A 6,896-nucleotide genomic window follows, 5' to 3' on the forward strand; every position below is an offset into this window, starting at 1 on the left:
TTTTGGTCAATGACAGGAGACAAAGTATATGTGAACTGCTGTATGAAAAGTGAATTTACTCTGTAAATCTTCACCCAAATCCTAATAAAAAAAAAAAAAAAAAAGAAAGAAAATCACCAAGACATATCATAATCAAGCTCACCAAAACCAAAGACAAAGAAAGAATTCTGAAAGCATCACACAACAACACAATGCAATGCACTGCTATTGAGTTGGATCCAACTTATAGAGACCCCTCCTTGAGTTTCTAAGGCAGTATCACTATGGAACTAGATTGCCCAACCTTTCTTCCAAGGAAGAAAAACAAAAAGTTACCTACATAGGGCAGCCAATAAGACTAAGCTCTGATTTCTCGATATAAACCATGCAGGTGAGAAGGCAATGTGATGATATATACATAACCATGAGAGAAAAAGTTGTCAACCAAGAATTATACAACCAGCAAAATTGTCCCTCAAATATGTTGGTGATATTAAGATAAACAAAAATTAAGGGAATTTTTTTAAACCAGACCAAACTTACAAGAGATGCTAAAGGGAATCCTTCAGACAGAGAACCAATAAAAGCAGACAACAACCAAAGATTAACATATATGACAATATAATCCAGAAACCAACAGAGTTATAGATGTATCTAAAGTAAAATAAGCTTACAAGACTATAAACAGGGAACCAGAGACATCAATTGGTAAATGAGGACAACTACAAACCAAAAACAGGGAATAAATACTACAGGACAGAACATCCAAATGGAGAGGAAGTCAAGATGATTGTGAGATAGAACAGAGTGTTCTAAACTTGGAAAGAAATTTATAAATCACAAGGTAATCTCAAAGAACAATAAACCTTCACATCAAAAAAGAGAAGCACAAATATTTAGCAAATACCAAAACAATGGCAATGAAGGAAATGATAACATGATTCATAAACAAAATGAGTTCAGCACAGAAAATTACATGGAACAAAGAAATCAGAAACACCACAAAAAAAACACATAACAAAATGACAACAACAAATTCATATTGGTCGATAATTATACTGAATGTTAATGAATTAAATGTACCACTCAGGAGATGGAGAGTTGCAGATTGGATAAGAAAACATGACCCACAATATGCTATCTAAAAGAGATTCACCTTAGACACAAAGACAAAAATAGACTGAAAATCAAAGGTTGGAGAAAGATGTAGCAAGCAAATGGCAATCAAAAAAGCACAGGAATCCAATGTTAACTTCTGATAAAATAGACTTTAAAACAAAAACAATAATAAGAGACAAGGAAGGATATTATACAATGATTAAAGTATCAATTGAACAAGAGGATATAACCATAATAAATATCTACACATCCAATGAAAGAGTACCAAAATACATAAATCAGATTTTAACAGAATTGAAAAGACAAATAGATGACTCCACAGTAATAGTAGGATAATTTAATACACCACTTTCAATGAAAGAAAAAACAACTATACACTGAAAACAGACATGGAAGACCTAAACAATACAATCAACCAACTTGACTTTATAGACCTACAAAGCACTCACTTTACCCAACAACAACACAATATACATTTTTTTCCAGTGAACATGGAATATTCTCCAGGATAACCATATGTTAGGCCACAAAGCAAGCCTCCATAAATTTAAAAACATTGAAATACTGCAAAGCATCTTCTCAGATCACAATGCCATAAAATTAGAAATCAACAATAGGAAGATGAACAGAAAAAGAGCAAACATATGGAAACTAAATAACAGCCTCCTTAAAAATGACTGGCTAATAGAAGAAATAAAAAAGAAAATTTGTAATTTCCTTGAATCAAATGAAAATGAAAACACAACTACCAAAATCTTTGGGACACAGAAAATGCCATGATCAAAGGGCAATTTATAGCAATAAATGCACACATTAAAAGGAAAAAAAAAAGAGCTAAAATCAAAACCTTAACCCAACATCTCCAACAATCAGAAAAGAGCAGCAAAAAAAAAAAAAAAAACCTACATTAACCACAAGAAAAGAAATAATAAAGATTCGAGCAGAAATGGGTGAAGCAGAAAATAGAAAGATGATAGAAAAAAATCAATAAGACTACAAGTTGGTTCTTTGAAGAGACTAATAAAATCGACCAACCACTGGCAAAGTAACAAAAGAAAAGGAGAAGATGCAAATAACACAAACAAGAAATGAAATAGGCAACATCACAACAGAACCAATGGAAATTAAAAGGATAATATCAGGATACTATGAATAACTTATTCCAACAAATTTGAAAACCTAGAAGAAATAGATAGATTTCTAGAAACACACTACTTACCTAAACTAATACACACTGAGGTAGAAAATTTGAACAGATCCATAACAAAAGAAGAACAGATCATTAAAAAATTACCAACAAAAAAAAAGTCATGGCCCAGACAGTTTCACTGGAGAATTCTACCAAACATTCAGAGAAGAGCTGACACCAATCCTACTCAAACTATTCCAGAACATAAAGAATGATGGAATCCTCCCAAATTCATTTTATGAATCAAGCATAACCCTGATATGAAAATCAGGCAAAGAAACCACTAAAAGGAAAACTACAGACCTATATCCCTCAGGTAGCGTAGTGCCTAAGGCACTTGACTGCTAACCAGAAGGCTGGTGGTTCAAACCCACCAGCCACTCCTTGGAAGGAAGATGGGGCAATCTACTTCCATACTGATCCTGCCTCGGAACCCAAGGAGGGGTCGCTATGAGTTGGGTCTGACTCAACAGCTCATAACAACAACAACATATCCCTCAAGAATATAGATGCAAAAATTTTCAACAAAATCCTAGCCACTAGACTCCAACAACATACCAAAAAAATAAAACATTATGACTAAGTGGGATTCATACCGGGTATGTAAGGATGGTCTAACATTAGAAAAGTATTCAACATAATCCATCACATAAGCAAAATAAAGGAAAAGAACTATATGATCTTATCAATCAATGAAGAAAAGGCATTTGATAAAATTTAACACCTGTTCCTGATTTAAAAAAAAAAAAAAACTCTCAGAAAAATAGGAGTAGAAGGGAAATTCCTCAATATAATGAAGGACATATATGCAAAACCAGCAGCCAACATTATTCTCTATGGAGAGAGACTGAAACCATTCTCCTTGCAAATGGAATCGGAAAAGGATGCCCTCTATCACCACTTCTATTCAATATTGTATTGGAAGTGCTACCCAGGGCAATAAGACAAGAAAGAGAAATCAAAGGCATCCAAATTGGTAAGGAAGAACTAAAACTATCTCTATGTGCAGATGATATGATCCTATGCATAGACTCAGCAAGAAACTACTGAAACTAATTGACAGATTTAGCATAATGGCAGGATACAAGATCAACACACAAAAATCAGTTGGATTCCTCCACACCAGCAAAGAAATCACTGAAAAATAAATCAATACTTCTATAATAGCACCAAAAAGATAAAATATTTGGGAATAAATTTTGCCAAGGACACAAAAGACCTATACAAAGAAAACTACAAAACACTACTTCAAGAAACCATAAGAGATCCACATAAATAGAAGAATATATGATGCCCATGGATAGGAAGGTTGAAAATGTCAATATTACCCAAAGTAATCTATGCATTCAGTGCAATCCCAATCCAGATTCCATCAACATTCTTTAATGACATGGAAAAACCAATCACTAATTTTACATGAAAAGGAATGAGACCTTGGATAAGCAAAGCACTATTGAAGAAGAACAAAGTAGGAGGTCTCACACACTTAGTCAAAAACAGCCTGATACTGGTACAATGACACACACATAGACCAGTGGAACAGAATTGAGAATCCAGAAATAGATCCATTCACTTATGGTCAGTTATTCTTTGACAAAGGGCTAAAATCCATGAAATGGGGAAGAGATGGTCTCTTTAACAAATGGTACTGGCAAAACTGAATATCCACTTGCAAAAAAAATGAAACATGACCCATACCTCACACCATACACAAAAGCTAACTTCAGATGGATCAAGGGTGTAATGTGAAACTTAAAACTATAAAGTTCATCAAAGAACAAATAGAGGCAAATTTAGAAGCCCTTATTTATGGCATATACTGACTATTAAGCATAACCCAAAATGCACAAATAGCAGAAGATAAACTAGATGATTGAGACCTTCTAAAAATTAAATTATTATGTGCATCAAAAGACTTCTCCAAAAGAGTAAAAAGAGAACCTACATATGGGGGAAAAAAATATTCAGTAACGACATATCTGACAAACTCTTCATCTTTAAAATTTATGGAAAACTCCAACATCTCAACATCAAAAAGACAAACAATACAGTTTAAAAAAATGGGCAGGAGGCATGAACAGACACTTCACTAAAGAAGATATTCAGGTGACCAACAAGCACATGAAGAAATGTTCATGATCATTAGCCATTAGAGAAATGCATTTCAGAACAATGAGATACCATCTCACCCCAGTATTAATAGCCATGTTCAACAAGAAAAAGTAACAAATGCTGATGAGGATGTGGAGAGATTGGGATTTTCATACACTGCTGGTAGGATTGTAAAATTATACAACCACTGTAATACAATCACTGTGGTGATTCTTTAAAAAGTTGGAAAAAGAAATACTATTTGATTCAGCAATCCCATTCCTGGGTATCTATCCTAAAGAAGTGATAGCCAGGACATGAATAGACATATGCACACCCATGTTCATCACAGCACTACTCACAATAGCAAAGAGATGGAAACAACCTAAGTGCCCATCAACGGAAGAATGGATAATCAAACTATGGTACATAAGCACAATGGAATACTATGCAATACTAAAGAATAACATAGAATCTATAAAATGCCTCATAACATTGATGAACTTGGAGGACATTACGTTGAGTGGAATAAGTCAATCACAGAAGGACAAATATATTCTATTAGTGCACTGTTGTAAAAAGTCAAGTAAAGGTTTACATATGGAAGGAAACTTTCTTTTATGGTTACTAGGAAAGGGAGGGAAAATTGCTAGATAGATAACAGAGAAGTAATAATTTGGGGGGAGCTCTGGTAGCATAGTGCCTAAGGCACTTAACTGCTAACCAGAAAGCTGGCCGTTCAAATCCACCAGCCACTCCTCGGAAGAAAGAGGGGGCAATCTACTTCCGTAGTGATACTGCCTCGGAAACCCAAGGAGGGGTCGCTATGAGTTGGGTCTGACTCGACAGCACATAACAACAACAACAACAATAATTTGGGTGAAAGGAAGACAATATACTAAAAGTGAGTGACCGATGCAATAACACTGAGGAAAAAGAAGACACACAGAGGTGCACAAGAGGTATAGAAAACATAGAGAAACACTTTTACATGCACAATACTAAGTTACCAGTAATAACAAACATTAATCTATAGGTAGATACATAGGTAGATAAGCTGAATGATCAGGTGTGTCTAGGCAAAAGGGAATATAACTATGACCAGCTCTGGTGACATTAGGCATTTGACTGCTAACCAGAAGGCTGGTGGTTCAAACCCATCAGCCACTCCTTGGAAGGAAGATTGGGCAATCTACTTTCATAGTGATACTGCCTCAGAAACCCAAGGAGGGGTTGCTATGAGTTGGATCTGACTTGACGGTAGTGAGTTTTTTTTGTTTTTTTTTTAAGTTTGACAAACAATATTTCTACATACATATTTGTTTGTGCTATAAGAATGTATGGGGAGAGAAGATGGCATCATACTTGTAGCCCACACGTTTGTTTCCTCTAGCATCTTAATGCCTGAAAAACTAGGTGCAGCAGTTTGAAGCAGGGATTCTTAAGTTATCAGTAGCTCATTAAGTTTGAGAAGACCTGATTTAGTGGAGAAGGAGGGAAAAAAGGGGGGAGGGGAGGGGCAGGTAAACAGCTGGGAAGAATAAAAATAAAGGAACCTGCCATGCAGCATGCGAGCCAGGGGGACAGAGCAGCGGAGAATTCTCTGGGCAGTGAAACAGGAACACCAGGAGGCCATTGGTGGCTCCAGAGAATTGGATGACCCACAGCAGCGGCTTTTGTCGGTAACCTTGGGACCTGGGCTGAGTAAGTGGAGGGCATTTCTGAGAAGTAGAGCAGAGAACTCTCTGGTTCAAGTCATTGCTGACTTGGGAACAGACAGGGAAGCACACTGCCGGTGGGCAGGTCCTGAGATGAGCTCACAACGTGGGGATGGGGTCCAGCTCTTCCAGGACAGCTTTTTGGCACAGAGGGGTCCAGAGTACAGGGTTTTTGTGGCTGTCTGACCCAGATAGAAAGTAGCTGTCACCTAACCATTGGAATTTTTGCAGATTTTGAACTGCAGGCCTGTGGGTGACAATATACCATCATATTAGCAGACGAGCCAAGCCACAGAAATGCAGAAAGTGAGGACATGCTACTGGCACCTTGAAGCTTTTTGTTGTTGTTGTTGTTTCTTTTCTTCCTCCTTTCTCCCCTGCCTCACCCAATAGAAGAACCACATTAAACCACCACAACACCTGCTCATCCCAACCCTAAATCCCCTTCATAATGAACAGAGACCTGCATTCACACTCCCCACAGTGCTTCCATCAACACAAAGAAAACTCCAGGACAACCCAGCACAACAGAATTAATAACCAAAAAAATAAAATACACCAGCTCCACTTTTACAAAAATATTTGAACACAAAATGAACCCTTTTGCACATAGAGTACTGCATTGTCAGTGAAGGCAAACATGGGTATATGCGTGGATAGATGGGTGGACAGGCTCAACGATTAAATATGTCTATGAAATGGGGAGGGTATCCAAGAACATATATAGGGTTGGCAGACAATGGTCCTATAAGTTTATGTGAATGATCAGAATTCCCAGGTGTATAGTAGAGCTGACAAGG

This window comes from Orycteropus afer, unplaced genomic scaffold, assembly GCF_000298275.1.
Source record: "Orycteropus afer afer isolate SDZICR_OR568_19922 unplaced genomic scaffold, OryAfe1.0 scaffold00231, whole genome shotgun sequence".
Taxonomy (NCBI): Eukaryota; Metazoa; Chordata; class Mammalia; order Tubulidentata; family Orycteropodidae; genus Orycteropus; species Orycteropus afer.